At 39.0% G+C, this 17,855-nt stretch overlaps 1 protein-coding gene across 6 annotated transcripts in view; it reads left to right on the plus strand.

Annotated features, from left to right (window-relative positions):
- Nucleotides 1-17,855, plus strand: part of Sntg1 (syntrophin, gamma 1) — an 814,179-nt gene that overhangs the window by 161,314 nt on the left and 635,010 nt on the right. For all 6 annotated transcript variants that reach the window (XM_063288183.1, XM_063288182.1, XM_063288181.1 and 3 more), the window contains exon 2: nt 12,471-12,560. The gene's annotated coding sequence lies outside the window, so the exon portion shown is untranslated. The remainder of the gene's footprint in view (nt 1-12,470; nt 12,561-17,855) is intronic.

A 17,855-nucleotide genomic window follows, 5' to 3' on the forward strand; every position in this document is an offset into this window, starting at 1 on the left:
TGTTAGCTTTAGTTTTTGTATTCTTTCTATCTTTCCTTTCTTGTTTTAGTCAACTTAGCAATTTTCCCCTAAGGATGTATTTAATAAATTTTCTAATGACACCTTCAATCATAATTTTTCATCCACATACTGTTGACATAGTAGATGTTTTACTTGCATAATTCATCTGGTATAACTGATATGTACCAATAAGTTTCAGTTGATGGTTCTATTTATATGTTCTTATATTCAATTTATTTATACATAGTTTAAAATTTATCTAAGGAAATGCATGAAAAGCATATGGCACAAGTGGGATATTACCTCTCAAGCTGCTGTCTCAGAGACTCCTAAAAAATATAATCTTTTGCCATTACTCTTTGTCGGCCACCAGAACTTGATGATAAAACCTTGTGGCTGAGGTTGCCATGTATGTTGGGTGTATTCCTATTGGGTATAGAATGTGTATAAAACAAGGTAATATTGAGCAGTAAGATGTCTTCCTTACAGATAACCCTCACAGAACTAAAGTTCTGTAAGCTATTGGGGGGGTTATAAATATTCTTAATAAGCTTTGAATCATGTTGTGGTGCTTTGAATAGGTTTGGACCCTATAGATTCATATGTTTCAATGCTTGGCCACAGAAAGTAGCACTATTAGGAGGTATGACTTTATTGGAGTAAACTTGTCTTCTTGGAGGAAGTGTGCCACCATGTACATGGGATTTGAGGTCTCTTACGGAGGCCCCATGTGGAATCAGAGCCTTCTCTTGTCTGCCTGCAGAACAAAGGATATTCCTGACTGCCTTTGGGTCAAGTTTTCCAGCACCAAGTCTGCCTGGACTTTGCCATGATTCCCACCTTGATGATAATGGACTATATCTCTGAAACTATTAGGCAATTCTAATTAAATATTTTCCTTTATAAAAGTTTCCTTGGTAATGGTGTTTCTTCACAGAGACGAAACCCTATCCAAGACAAAAGTTGTACCAGGAGAGAGGTATTAGTGTGATAGGGTTGACCAGGTTTTTGTTTGGAGAACTGTGGCTTTGGGGACTTTGGAAAACAGTGGAATGCTTTAAGTGGAGCTTAATGAACCATCCTAATAGGACTAAGGAAGACATTGGTGTTGATGGTGTTTTAAACTTTAGGGCTCAAGAGATTTCAAAGGAGGAGAATTTTAGTATATTGCCTAGAAATCATTCCTGTGATGTCATTTGGTGAAGAATGTGGCTGCTTTTTGTCCTGGTATGATGAGTCTGCCTGAGGCTAAAGTGAAGAGATTTAGATTAATTGCATTGACTAAGGAAGTCTCAAAAGCATCTAACATAGACTGTGTCTTAAGTTTCACTCTTATGAATAGGATTTTGATCAAGCATAGCAAGCTTAGAAAAGGAAAAATACAAAGCATATGTTTCAAGTATTAAAGGGCACCAGGGAGTGGAATGAAGCTAAATCCGGTGTTCATGGAGATAAACAGATTAAGGGAGTGATGGCTTCCCTAAGCAAAAGTCTATTCAGCAAAGCTTTCATCTTATGAAAAGCATGGTGAAAAGAGACATTGCTATCTAGTCTAAATTTACTATGTGTTTGCTACTGTATTTTGGATAATTATATGTTAGGTATTATTATGACATGGTTATTGTTTTCATTTGAACATAAGGAGATACGATTGTGTGTCAAGTTGACATGGGTTGGACTGTGATGACTATTCTAGCTTGCCAACTTGTCTACATCTGGAATGAACAACAGTCAGAAATGAAGTGCACACCTTCTCTCTGAATCTTGAGGCAGGAGGACAAGATGCCCTTAATCCAGATCTTGAGGCATAGTGGCCATACTCATAATAAAAAGGTATTAAAGAAAAGCTTAGGTCCAGGTGTGATGGTACATACCTTTATTCCTAGAACTCAGGAAACAGGGCCATGCAGATCTCTGAATTCAAGGTCAGTCTGCAGAGCAAGTTCCTGATGAGCCAAGCTTAGGTAGTGAAGGAAATCATCAAAACCAGAAAGCTAGCGAAAATGTAAAGGAACAAGGGGGTGATGTTCCAGCCCTAGCAAGCAGCAGAACTTGGCAGCTTTTGTCACATGACTCTGGGTTTAGAGTCAAGAATAGAAGGATTACTGGGGAAATTGATGCTGCTTAGTTGGAGCTAAGAAATTAGCAGTGATTGCGACCAGCAACACTGAGGTGAAATCTGGGAAATGTTTTCTGAGTGCACAAAGCATCAATGTTCCAGAGATAGACCTCATACTGCAGGCGGATTCGATAATGTCTAAGAATCTCCCAGTTAGTACAGGTTTTGAAGGCAGGAAGAGATTGCAAAAAGCAACTGATACAGAGTTTAGAATTTGCTCAGTTGGTTTTCAGTCTTGCTCTGGTCCAGTATTTTCTCACTACGATGCTTTAGAATGGTAAAGTACATTCTGAGATGTTAGAAGTATGTGATGTACTTTATAATTTTCTAGGGGATTATAGTCGCATGAATATCAGAAGAGAATTTGAAGTTGGACTAAATACATTTTGCATTATGTTATGTCTACAAGTCTCTGAGGGGAGGGTTAAAGAATGGAATGAGGTGGTTTGAGTAGGTTTGGTTTCCATAGATTCATGTATTTCAATGTTTGACCATAGGAAGTGGCACTGTTAGGAGGTGTGGCCTTATTAGTGTACATGTGGCTTTATTGGAGGAAGCACGTCACTCTGTTGGTGAGCTTTGAGGTTTCCTATGCTCATGCTCTGCCCCATGTGTAATCAGAGTCTCCCCCTGGCTGCCTGCAGAACACTGGTCTCTAGATTTGTATTTCTGTATCTGTAGATAGGGCAAATCTCAGACATCATCAGAGAAATTCTATTGTGCAGTGGACAGTAGTTAACACAAAAACTTACAACTGGTCAAAGGGCGGAAACTAAATGACTAAGTCATGCTAAGACATGCATAGGACATCTATTTCACAGTCCCTCAACAAAGCTCATGGACCATTGTGAAAGAGGAAGTAGAGAAATTGTCAAGGACAAGACAGGAAGTACTAAAGGGAAGCAGCGTCTTCTAAAATAAACAGCATCTTGGCACTCATGAACACAACTGCAACCTTGGTTGCCAGTGTAAGATTTACAAAGGATCAAGGCTGTCAATGTTCTGGCATAGAGCGGAAAGAGTTTCATATGTTCTTTCTCTTAACTGAGGCGCTATGGCCAGCTGATACCTTTTTAAGGGGGGAGATTCTGTTTTCTTTAAGGGTAGCTCCTGGCACACTAACCAAACTGCAGAGGATAGTGTCACACTCAGAAGTATATGAATAGTATAAACTGGAGTCAATGAGTTTTAAAAAGATAGACATAAAGTTTCATTTGTCATTTTTCATGTCTAATCTTTAGATTTGGCACTTAAATGATTAATTTGAGATCTTCAAATTTACGCACATGTTTGTTGATGTGATTTTTGTCTATATCAATATATTTTAACTCAATTTTACATAATATTTGCTTTTAAATGGTTTTTATTACATAGTACTTTGCTTTTTCCAAATTTTTAATTTTCAGAGAGCTTTCTGTCAGAGATTTTGAGATATGTTTTTATCCTTGGCCGTGGATGTCATTGGTGAAGCTGTGATGACCCTTTATTAAGTTAGTGTGAATATGAGCTGGAGAGATATCTGAGTGGTTAAGAGCACCATTTGCTCTTCCAGAGGTCCTGAGTTCAATTCCCGGCAACCACATGGTGGCTCACAACCATCCGTAATGGGATCTGATGTTCTCTTCTGGTGTCTGAAGACAACTACAATGCATTTATATAATAAATAAATAAATCTTTAAAAAAGTTAGTGTAAATGTAATCGTATTATTTGTATTGTTGAAATGACATTCTTAAATAAATGTCATTGTGCATATTGTAGTAGAGCACATTTCTTTCTTTTTCGTGTTAATGATTTATTATTTGCTGCTTGCTTAGTTTTTATTTTATACTATAGATGTGATATTAGATAGAAAGCAAATATAAGTTATTTCCTTATTCAAGTTCCATATGGATATATCAGCAATGCATTTGACTCAGTAATTGCTACTACACTTATCTTCCGTAGTGGTTAAAAATTTTTTGCAAAGGAGATAAGAGCCTTAAAGATGAAGAGCACAGGGGTTGGGCTTTGGAATCTGACACTGACTATTTTAGAATAGTTATTAAACCTGAGTCTCTTTAAAGTTATCAAAAAACACAACATGGATGTGGACCATCTGATAGTCATTTGGCATTTAAAGCAAATTAGATTGGTGGAAATGCTCAACAAGCTGATAGGTACTTCATGAGCTGAATGAAAATTAAACAAAAAGATCATCTTTAAACGTTCTCTTCTTTTACTCTAGTTAGTAACAACAAACTATTTTTCTATAAGTCTGGAAGTGATGATGAAAAGTTGGTTGTATATTTATGATGTCTGGTTGAGACCAGGATGTGGCTTTTAAATACTTTTTAGAGCCAGTCTCACATCAAAAGAATGGTAATGATGACTATTAGTGTGTTCTTAGTCAAATCAATTAGAGCTTTCTTAATCCCTTCTACACTGCCACATCTTAGAAGTTGCTCATAGAAAATTGATGAGATACTCTATAAACTTCAAGACCTATACCCATAAAATGCTCAGCAAAATGTCCCCAATTCTTCTCCACCATGAAAGTCATACAATCCAAACTTCAAAAACAGAACAAATTGTGACATGAGGTTTTGCTTCAACCATTGCATTCACTGGACTTTTTACACACAAACTTCTCTTCTTTAAGCATCTTGAAGACAACCAGCGGGATGCAGAAGATGCTTCTCATGAGTTACTCCAATCCTAAAATTGGATTTTTACACTTCTGGAAACATAGTTTTGTATTGTTGACTGAGAAATGTATTGATTATATGATTTTCATTTTGATTAAAGATGATGGGTTTGACCCTAATTATAATAATCTAGCAAACCTGTCCTTAAACCACAATTTCTTTTGCATCAATCTAACAAAAGCAAAGAAAAATTAGAGCATGCTGTACACATTAATGAGATCAGCTTTTGAGATTGTGTTGTCTTCCTCTATATACTGTCTGCTCTCTAAGAAGCATTAAGGCATGGCACAGTGGTTGTGGATACACCAAAGCCTCAAAATCTTTATTCCTAGATACTCAATTTTATCACTAAATTAGAATTTTTCTATGTAGTAGACAATGGACAGAGTAGACAGTCTTGGAATGAAGACACATAAAAGCAGTGAATGACAATGCTGGGGTCTTCAGAGCGTCCAGGATATTCATTATTGTAAGGATACACACTTGTATATCTATGACAAATCACTTTGTGTGTCTATAACATAAGGCAAAGAGGAATACCCAGAAGGAGAATGAAGAGTGAATTATATTGACAAATATCATCAGGCTCTGCTTGCAGGATTGAGATTGCTGATCCTCTTCAGTGACTGCTGATGTCACAATTCTAACTCACCATTCCTGAGAAGATACTGCAGAGTTCACTGGTGTCTCTTCCTCCAATTCCACACTATGAACCAATGCCTTTGTACTTAAATATCATTTGAAAGTAAATATAGATTTCTTAGATCAAGTAATAGAACCTTCCTCCTCAAAATTGCTGTTTTTTTCCTTTGATTTTAAATATGTTATGATTAAATAGCTTAACATTAACCAAGAAAGGCTGGCGTCCAACTCAGAGATCCACTTGTCTCTGCCTCCTTGAGTGCTGAGATTAAAAATGTGTGCCACCATGGCTCCACTATTCTATGTGTGAACCTCACTGTAGGTTTAAAATGCTGGAAATTCCTAGTCAAACCTCCTGTGGATGTTGCAGTCACTGTTGTGACATTCCTGGGGTTTATTCTCCTTTTCGAGTCTTAGTGACAAGGCACAGGGAAAAAGGAATTAGCTGCATTCACGCTGATGGTCAGAACTTTCTCATTCTGTCCATATCAATTTTATTATGGTGCCTGATACGAGTCAACCCTTTCAGTGCACTCTAAATAAATTTTCACAGAAAGGAAAAGTTTTAAAATGCATATAAGGCAACAAAGTAAACAATAATGCTTTTGAAATTGTAAGATTTAGATTTTAGGCTCTGAGCTTAAATATCTAGTAAGACAATGAATGATATTGGGTAAATCACCAACTCTGCCTCATACACACATTTAGGCTTTCTACAATTAAAAACTGCCTTACAATATACCAGAACAACAGTTGATTTTAAAATGACATTTTACCACAGTTTTTTTTTTTTGGACATTTTTTTTCTTTTACGGGATTTTTTTTTTACACATACCAAATGTTATCCTCTTTCCTGGTTTCCCCTCCAGAAAACTACTATCTCTGCCTGCTTCTATGTTCCTCCACCCACCCACTCACTCTTTCGCACCTCCCCGCCCTGACATTCCCCTACACTGGGGCATCAAGCATTGATAGGACCAAGGGCCTCTCCTCCTATTGATGCCCAACAAAGTCATTCTCTGCTACATATGCGGCTGGAGTCATAGGTTCATCCCTGTGTACTCTTGGGATGGTGGTTTAGTTCCTGGAAGCTCTGGGAGGTCTGGGTGGTCGATGTTCTTCTTATGGGGTTGCAAATCCCTTCATCTCCTTTAGACTTTTTCCTAACCCCTCCACTGGTGACCCTGTTCTCAGTTCAATGATTGGCTGCAAGCATCTGCCTCTGTATTTGTCAGGCTCTGGCAGAGACTCCCAGGAGAAAGCTATATCAGGCTCCTTCTATCAGCATGCACTTCTTGACATCTGCAATATTGTCTGGGTTTGGTGGCTTCGTATGGGTTGAATTCCCAGGTAGAGCAGTCACTGAATGGCCTTTCCTTCAGTCTCTGCTCCACACTTTGTCTCCATATTTCCTCATGTGAGTATTTTTGTTCTCCTTTTAAGAAGAACTGAGGGGTTGGGGATTTAGCTCAGTGGCAGAGCTCTTCCCTAGCAAGTACAAGGCCCTGGGTTCAGTCCTCAGCTCAAAAAAAAAAAAAAAAAAAAAAAAAAAAGAAGAACTGAAACATCCACATTTTGGTTATTCATTTTCTTGAGCTTTATGTGGTCTGTGAATTGTATCTTGGGTATTCTGAACTTTTGGGCTAATATCCACTTATCAATGAGTGCATACCATGTGTGTTTTTCTGTGATTGGGTTACCTCACTCAGGATGATATTTTCCAGTTCCATCCATTTGCCCATTAATTTCACAAAGTCATTGTTTTTGATAGCTGATATCCATTGTGTAGATGTACCACAATTTCTGTATCCATTCCTCTGTTGAAGGGCATCTGGGTTCTTTCCAACTTCTGGCTATTATAAATAAGGCTGCTATGAACGTAGTAGAGCATGTGCCCTTGTTGTATGTTGGAACATTATTTGGATATATGCCCAAGAGAGGTATAGCTGGATTCTCAGGTAGTACTATGTTGAATTTTCTGAGGAACCTCCAGACTGATTTCCAGAATGGTTTTTACCAGCTTTCTATCTCACCAACATTGGAGGAGTGTTCCTCTTCTCCACATCCTTGCCAGCAGAGATTTCATTATTTCAGGATAAAAAATAATTATAATTTAACAATTTTACATAATACAGAAGCCAACAATAAATTACAACAAATAAATAGATTGGATAAATAAAAGGTTATCAAGTCAAAGCAAAGTTTCATAAAACTGAGCAGTAAGGTAAATCTTTGTGTATAGTCTTCAAAACCAAGAGGTTTCATCAGACACTAACCATTTCGAGGTATTTGTGCATTCTTTTATATTATTTCTTTATTATATTTTAGAGCATACTATAAGATCCTTCCCATACACATAAGATATGTATTAAAAATCATATTGAGAAAAATTATGTATGTACTCAGAATCATTGTAAAAATTGTGGTTATTGCATAAATGGACCATTTTGTTGTTTTCAGATTTCTTTAGATGCCTATAGTTCTTTGTGCAGGGTTGAGGCCTCTTGGATTTTTCCCATCCATGTTAGGTTATTATGTCTATTGTTGTACTTATTCAGTTCATATTTAGTGATTCATATTGATGAGACCTTACAGATGTAGATTCTAACATTCCTGGATTATACAGTGTCACAGCAAACTCCCCCATCCTCTGGCTTTTACAATTTTTCTGCAATTCTTCTGCAATGATTTTTTAGCCTAGGGTCCACATTCTGTATTATGATTGATTGCAGTTTTTTTGTAATGGTCTGAGTTTGTTCCAAAGAGAAGTTTCTTGGTGAAGAGTGGGGACTACAGTTATCCTGTGGGATTAGGTATTATGTTAATTTAATAAACACACTTTTGTAGGCTCTCCTTTTAGATCCATGGCTTCAGTGGCTTTGGGCAGTTGGCTAGATTTCCAGTATCAAGTCTGATTTACTTCTTGTTAAATAAGCCTTATGTCCAGATAGATAGCTACTAATTATTGCCAAGATAGGCAAGCCGCTCCTGTATCCTCAGGTTATTCTACCATGTTGATCAGTCTTATGGTTCTTAGGCATCAAAACCAGGTAGGGCTGTGTGTTTGTTCCCTTCTTTGGAAGCTTGCACAATGCCTTCTGGCTTCATAAATGTGGTTTTTCCGGAAAGAGCCATTCATGTCAGATTCAGTTCATGGACCTCTAGACCCTATGTCTGAAGTGGTTTCTTCAGCAATAGGATAGCCATGTCCAAGTTTTTAATTTATCATTTGTTTTCTTGGTGTATGGAAACATTATAATAGAAGTTTCTTAAAATATCTATAAGTACACATATAAACATAGTTTAAATGCAGTTATCATTTAATGGTGAACAATACCTGGACATCACACAGTACAAAATGAAAGCCTCATTGCTAAGACTGGGTTACTACTTTCTAAGTTGTTGGTCAATAAGTTCCAAAAGAGCCTCAAACATTTCTGACTGTGGCAATTGTTCTAGCTATATTTCAGAAATTGTAGGATATTTATGTTGAAGATAGTATATAATAAATTCATAAATACAGAGAAATCAAGTAGGAAATTACTGGAAACTTCATTTCTACCAGTTACCATCCACAGTACTGGACAGTGTTATACATGCTGCTAGAGGAAAGTAATTATTAACATCATCTGGTCATAAATAAATTGGGAGTTACAATGACCAGTCCAGTAAGCTATGCCTACTGATAAAATAGTAGCATGGATAATATGGATATAATCAACCAACAAATATCTGACTGGATTTAAGATGAAAATTTTACCTAGCATTGTTAAAGAGGCCAAGAAGTATGGCTGAACATGTACTAAATCCTAATGGAGAACCTAACAATATTACTGTGATAAATATATTTAATATTAAAGTGCCTCCTAATGAATTACTGCTGTAACCGTAAATTAGAGCTTTTCTCAGTCTTAAAAGGAGAGGCTTCCTACAGTAGATCTTGATTAATACAGAGACCTCCCACCCCAAGTGGGCAAGATCATGAGCTAAGAGCATCTACCTCATACCCATTCCTTTCAGGTTCAGATATCTTAAAGGAAGAACATGTAGGAAGATTGTAAGAGATGGAGGTAATAACTGATCCCAAGAACACAGCATTTTTTAGACACAAAAAGAATTATACATAGGTCAATCACTATGATTCTAGCTCAAGCTAGACAAAAATCCCAGCATACACACTATGCTGGAAGGGGTGTAGGCCTAAAGTCTCACATTCGGCTGAGGTTCTATTGGCATTTGATAGTTACTGGGAAAGGCAGATTCAGTTTTCATTAACAGCACAGCATTAATCACACTCCAGGTACTCCTCACACCGAGGGGCAGTTGGACAACACAAACTAGATTCCTAGTCTGTTTTTTTTAACTTTTGCTTTTAAATAAAATGATAACTAGAGTGATGGTCTGACTGTGAAGAACACTTGCTGCTCTTCCTGGGGACCTAGATTAACATTGTGGAGTGGTCGGCTGTGCAAGGTATCCTGGTTCCCGGTTGAGATAAGGTTGAAACCCCGGAGACCCTAAGGGACAGTAGGTGTTTCCCTAACTCCCAGGAAGCCAGGCCCCTCTTACATAGCTGCAGCCCTCCCACCCCCGTAGAGAGGCTTATGGCCATCAGACACATAGAGGGACCATACCTTCCCACATGTAGGTAAGGTATTCCCAAGCTCTCAGACCAAGCTCATAGGAAGTACCTTCTGTCAGAACCTGACTCACCCCAAAACTGTATATAAGAATCCTATCCAGATATGTGAGAACTACTCCATCATCTGAGAGCTTCTGTCATAAGAGTTGTAACACTGCCACTTGGGGAAGAGATCTGCTCCCCCGAAATCACCACCAGAAGCTCCCCTGCATCCCTCGCTGGCTAGCCAGCCTCCTGCTTGGAGGAGTCTTAGAGCAACTGAAGCGGCACTGGCAGCGATGAAGGTGGACCGGCTGCAGCAGAGGAGGCAGCGGAGGCAGTGGAGGTGACTCCCCCTCCTGATCAAGTTCTCTCCCTTTCGCCTGAACCCTCGCACCTGGCCTGGCCAAAGGTCTCTGTGGAAAGCCTCTAATACAAAGACCCACATAACATGACAGATCACCTCTAATCAATCTCAGGGGATCAAATACTTTCTTCTGTTATCTGCAGACACCAGGCATGTACATAGTAGCCCAAAATACATTCAGGCAAAGCATCCATGAAGCTTAAAATAGAGGTGGTGGGGTGTGCAAGCTTCTAGGACAGTCCGGTCTATACAGGGAAGCCATGTCTTAAAATACAAAACAACACAGCAGCAGCAGCAGCAGCACCAGCATCATCATCATCATCATCATTATCATCAACAACAACAACAACAACAACAACAACAGCAACAACAGCAACAACAACACTAACAACAGCATGAAGTTGGATGGGTAGTGGGGAGGCAGGGGTGGATCCAAGAGGAGATTCTTTTCTGTTATATATCAGTGTTAGTCATTTCAAAGAGCTGAAAGCATTCTTTATACATACATGGTTTTCACCAGTTTATTTAAAAATTCAAATTAATACCACTGCTTTAAAAATGAAACTATTATTTTACACACAATTTAACTTACAATTGCATTCTGAACCTAATTTAACTTTAAATTTACCTTTAAGCCATTAAGAAAATAAGATTAGAGGGAAGAGAATTGAATCCCATATGGTTGTTCTAGGTCTCTCTATTTCAATGCAGAACCTGATTTCAAATGGGCTTGTTTACATAGCTTAGTGTGAATGCAATCATTTTCTGAAACTACCCTTCCAGACCTTACATTTTATTAAACCCCCTTTAATCTTCTTTTTAACAATTTGTAATTTGTTTTCATTGAACTCTTTTTTAAAAGGCATTTCTTGAATCTCAACTCATGTGCTCTCTTCCCTTAGTGGTAATCTGCACTGAACAACTTTCTCTTTCTGTCAGAGCTCAAGAAATTTTACCTTGAGTTTTGTGGCATGTGTCAGCATGCAGTCAGTTACAGATTCACTAACAATCAAGTTACTGATGACCTTAATCATCACAGTATTAAGAGACCTCACATACCTTTGACATTGGTCACATCAGACTGTAAGGAAAAAGTTTAAAATTGCCCCCTAGACAAAAGTTGAAGCCAAAAGCGGGCCCTGGAACTGCCTGTTCCAGAAACTAGCTGATCACAGAGAGAGTAATTGCACCAGCTGGTTCAGCCACTTTGTTCCAGAAACTAGCTAACCATAATAGCAGCTAACCATAACAGCAGCTGACTACAATAGCAGCTGACCATAGTAGCAGGAACTGGTTAACCATAAAGTTAGATTAAAATCTTAAAGAACAATCATTAGAAAGAGGAGGTTCTTCCTTGAGATTCAGTATGGTTTTCCCTTTAAATACCCCTTCTCCCAGCCATTCGAGGTCAAGACTGTGTGGGATATGAGTCTCAACCCCAGTGCACTGGTTTCTGTCATCCCTATCAATAAACCTCTTGTTGATTGCATAAAGATCGGTCTCTCGTGAGTTCTTGGGGGATTGCGTTATCCTGAGACTTGAGTGAGGGTCTCCCCGCTCCGGGGGTCTTTCAAGACCATGATGTTGCTCAAGGCAAGATCTGGATCAACAGTTACTCCTTGAAGGTTAGCAGGGATGCATCTAGAAATTGTCTCCTTGTTCCTAGATATTATGGTTAAGCAAATTTAATAATATTGTCACAACAAAAGCCAAATTACATAGAAAATGTGTAGGACCAAATCTTGGGGTTTCATGTGAGAAAAAATTCAAAGCTTTGATTAAGGGACTAGTAGATTCAAAGAAATGTGAAATGCTCAGTCATGACCCCAGATACATCATCTACACAAGCACATTTCTGTATCAAAGTCACAGGTTTGATACAATTTGCACTGTGGTTTCCATGGGCCCAGTGAGCAGCAAAGAGAGAAATTCCATCCAATTGTTTTGGTGTGATCTAGCAGTAGCTGATGTCTGTCACATCACCTCCCACCACAGCTTCTCTTGACACTTGACATGCTGCTTCTTCTCTTTAACAGGGATGTGAAGCCTAGACCACAGCAGACCCAGTCCTGAGCAGAAGATTTGTTGCAAGTGAATCCAGGGAGTTTAGCACAAAGCATCATAAGGTACGTGCTGTTGTCATTATTAAAGTGTCCAGATGCTCAGAAGCGACCTTTGTCCACTAGGACAGCTTCTGGTCTCCTGTTTCTGAGTTATGTTTTTCCAGAAGCACAGACACTTTGTAATATATTCTGTGATAACTTGCTATATTTGATACCTATGTTCCCTCTGAGAAATGTCGGTTCTCTGCAATGTCTATAGTACCTGAAACTGCCCGATCAATCATGGCGACCACCAGGGAAGTGAGCTCTGTTCCTGAAAGGCTGGCTCTTACTAATGCTCACTGCCCCTTTCCCTGAGTCTTTCCTGCACTCCCTGAATGTGCTCATTATATTCTATTAGTTAATAAATGATATTTAAACTTGTTCATTTTACAAACTATTACAATACATAGCCGCTGATGAACTAGACATTAGAGCACACTATTTTATGATGTACAATTTACCTGTTTCTTTCATTTGTCACCACTTCTAGACAGTTTTATTCATGCCTTCCTTCAAGTGTCATTTTTGGGAGAAAAATGTTGTATGTAATATGTAGAGAATACTTAGAAATTGGGTTTCAATAACATATACAAAGGTAGGCCTACCTTTAGAGCTGGAAATAACCTTGATATGAGGGGAGTGACTTACACTGGCTTGAAAGTGGCAATCATGACATAGCATCCTCTCTGAGTTCTATTTAATCACTCAGGCTATTGGAACATTGCTATTATTGAACTTGAGGTCACTACCAATGCCCTCAGTCATATTTGACCACTGGTCCTCAGTTAATCAATAGAATGTGTGAAATTAATAGTGGGAAGTGGAAATGGAGATTTAAATAATATGGCTGCATTGGACTAAAGAGCAAAGAGATCCAACAAGTACCTCAAGTTCATTTTGGGGTCCTAAAGCGAGATCAAATTTTCAACTGTAAGGACCAAGGATTTAAACATCTAACCAGACAAAGCTCAATCACACCCACCATTGATCCACTGTTATCTGGGCTTAACTTTCCTCCTATAAGGTGATATAGTCTGTTATTAAAATGGTTTGAAGTCTTTTTCTGGGAGCCAAGGTGATCCTCTGTCTGGTGCCCTTTTCTTTTCCTGGCATGGGATTCCTGAGGAAGTTGCCATTTCTTTGTGGTTCATTGTTTCAATAGATAGATTGGGAGACACAAGTATTTCTTTAGAATATATTTATTTATGCCAGAAAAGTCACAGACACTGTGGAATTATTTCAGTCACAATGCTACAGATCAATTTTTTTCTCCCATAACAATATAAATCTCCCCTTTCTACTTCTTATTATTAATCTGGCCCTTTTTACTGATTTACTGAGGACCAGAGGCCAGAGATAACTGGGGATATGGTAAACTGAGAAATATTTAACACGAGGGTTTCCAGGATGCCAATGAAATTAATTCAATCTCTTCAGTTATTATCCACACAATATCAACTTGTGAGAGCATGTTTATATAAAAATAATGCACAAAATTTAACACTGCTAACTATGTATATCTAAAACAAATGTTTTAATATGATACTGTTTTATTGCTGGATTTGTTAGAATCAAACTCTGGCTTCCCTGATAAGCCAGGCTCAATCATCTGCTCTCTTCAGGCCAATTAAACTGAAGCTGATAGTGAAAGCTGAACAGGGAGAGTGATTTGAGATTTTTGCCATGTTGGATAAAAGAACATAGAGTTCAAGTGTCTCCCTCGAACTATCCATCTTTGTGGTGCTGGCATGAATTTTGCAATTAAATAGAAGACGAAAGGTGTGCAGAGTTAAGCAGTCCCATCAGTGTAATGCAGCCCATCATTGATCTGTCATTGTGGAAGCTCTACTGTTTCCTGAAAGGTAATCTGAAAAGATGTCAGAATTATGAAATCTCTTTTCAGTAGATAAAGTTTCCATCCAACTGTCACTGAGCTCTAAACTTTCCCCCTTCCCAGCATGAAATTTCAGAGAGAAAAATTCCACCTCCTTTTGTCGCATTGTTGTAATAGTTAGATATGCAGCCAAGAGGGGCACCACCATCACTCTGAAATATCTTCACGCCTACCACGGCAGGTACATGTGTGTCTCTCCAAGCGCGCAATTAGGCATAGTATTTAGTTTATCTGTCTTGTTTTTGTTTTTCTTTCTAATACAGAAATATCTAGTTTCACTGAATAGAAAAACCTTTCTTTGATTTGCTAAGCCCACTGGTGCACTTTTTCTGTCCCTTCTCTTCATGGTACTTCTATGAACAGCTGGTATGGTCTTGCCTGTCATTTATCCTTGCTCTACTATTTGCTCCATGTCTAGATTAGTGTATAATCCACTAGATTTCTTTTTGATGTGTGCCGGATTCTCCATGCAAAGTGGGGGTAAGAACAACATTTCTTCCTGTAAGTCTTTACTCCTGTAGCTTCGATCTCTGCTGCTCATACTACACACACACACACACACACACACACACATACACACACACCACACACACACACACACACACACCACAGGCAAACACACACACACATGCACGCACGCACGCACATGCACACACACACACACCACACACACACACATGCACGCATGCACGCACATGCACACACACATACCACACACACACACCACACACACACACACACCACACACATACACACACACACACACCACACACACACACACGCACACATACACACACACCACACACACACACACACCACACACACACACATGCACGCATGCACGCACATGCACACACATACACACACACACACCACACACACACACACCACACACATACACACACACACACCACACACACACACACCACACACACACACACCACACACACACACACGCACATACACACACACACCACACACACACACACGCACACATACACACACACACCACACACACACACCACACACACACACATGCACGCATGCACGCACATGCACACACACATACCACACACACACACCACACACACACACCACACACATACACACACACACACACACCACACACACACACACGCACACATACACACACACACCACACACACACACACCACACACACACACATGCACGCATGCACGCACATGCACACACACATACACACACACACACCACACACACACACACCACACACATACACACACACACACACACACACCACAGGCAAACACACACACACACATGCACGCACGCACGCACATGCACACACACACCACACACACACACACACCACAGGCAAACACACACACACATGCACGCACGCACGCACCTGCACACACACACACACACACACACACACACACACACACACACGGGTGGGCAATTGTTTCAGGACTTGCTTTCCTGACAGCACAGGTAGCTGGAAAACAGGTGTCTATTTTCCAACTTGTCAGTTTTTTTCCCTATGATTTTATGAATATAAGGCTGAATCTGTGGCCCAAGTGATCACAACTGCAAAGCATGTCTGATAATGCCTGGAAAAACCATAAGCAATTTATAGAGATGTTTGCAAAATATACTTATTACAATAGTTGATGTTTCTTATAGGCCCATCTTTCAATGAAAACATCAATGGGAATATAAAAATAGATATTGATGACCCAAAGCTTGTATCTGTGCTGATGTTTCTGCATGCTGACTGACTAGAAATTTCATGATCGTGTAGATGAAATGTACTACCAGTGAGATACAAAATAATATCACACCAGTAGTGTGTGGAAGGCCCATGGCGTGACTACCAGGTTCTGTGTCTTTGAACAACAGTTTGGACAGAGACATGTGGATAGTAACAGTCAAGGAGAGGTATTTAATGACAAAGAGAAATACTTCTAAGCTAGGAAATGAGCCAGAGGTGGAGAAAAATGAACCTCCAAAAGTTCTTAGGATCTTTTTCCTTGGTCAGGGCCAGTTATATATTATGGAGTATTTTGTGAACATGCATCCGTGTGTGTGTGTGTGTGTGTGTGTGTGTGTGTGTGTGTGTGTGTGTGTGTGCATGTTTTGTTTTGTTACATGTAGTGTCCTATGAATGGGGTAGATAGTTGCAGTTTTCTTCAGCCATTGACGATTTTTTTATATCTTGATATCTCTGTAATCTCCCTTTTCAACCTCTTCTACCTCACAAGCTTTAGTCCATTTAAAAGCCTTTGTTGCCCATTTTGTGTCTGTTCCCCAAATCCTTAATGCTTTTAGATAAAACCTTTGTGATGTGTTTATATAATAGACTAGCAGCACCCACAAACCCAAAAGCCAAGAATGTCATCTGATAGCATCTGAAAACTACTTTTATGTAGCTTAACCTAACATCCCCAACAGTTTACTTGATAAAATATATTCATCTGTGACAAGATTTTGTGAAAATAAAAGATCTGGTGATTTTTCCCCACACAGTGGAATGTGTAATTCAGGGTCTATGTCCCAGAATCTATGTCCCTCTGGCCATGGTCACTCATATTTGTCTCATAATAAATCATTCTTTACCTACTTTAAGCAAGAAGTATATTTTGTATCAATAAAGGGCTATCTAACTTGGATAAAATAGTTAAAAGCCACTTTTTAGAAATTCTTAGGTACATTTGTTTCTCCTGTCACTTCAGGAGTTGAGATGAGAGCACAAAAATTATTTATTTTTGCTTTTGTTATCATTATCTGTAAACAACAACAACAACAACAACAACAACAACAACAACAACAAAATACAGCCTCTTAAAAATTATTTTATTTATTTCCATTGCAGATGTCATACCCCTGCAGGTCCCTCCTCTCAGAGTTCTTCACCCATCCCTTTCCCCTTCCCCTGTGAGAGGGTGCCCCTACCCCTCATTCCCCTTCCCTGGGGTATCAGGTTTCTACAGGATTAGGCACATCCTCTCCCACAAGCAGTCATCCTCTGATTATATCCTTATAAAGAAGTTACACATGTGAGTCTAGGGTCTGATCAACAGTTTTTGAAGTAAGTCAGGAGTGGAGACACATATTATCTACAGAAGACTGACCTTTTGGTTTTGTTAAACTTCAGTGAATTACAAGGGAAACAAAAGGGTTCTGAAATTCTTAAAGAAGTAAAAGTATTTTTTAGCCTGACTGAAATACATCTAAATTGGGGGTTAAACAAAGGGAAATAATTTTGGGGCACTCCATATGCAGATGTGCAAATCTGGATCAACTAGACTTCTAGAGTTCAGGAAGACAGGACTACCATCCTATCACAATAAAACAATATTATTGTCAGTCCTTGACATCTAGAGGTATTTTAGCTACTAGCTATTAGATGTTCAGGAACATAAGGCCTGTTTATTTTCTC

The sequence above is a fragment of the Rattus norvegicus genome, chromosome 5, assembly GCF_036323735.1.
Source record: "Rattus norvegicus strain BN/NHsdMcwi chromosome 5, GRCr8, whole genome shotgun sequence".
In the NCBI taxonomy this organism is placed as follows: domain Eukaryota; kingdom Metazoa; phylum Chordata; class Mammalia; order Rodentia; family Muridae; genus Rattus; species Rattus norvegicus.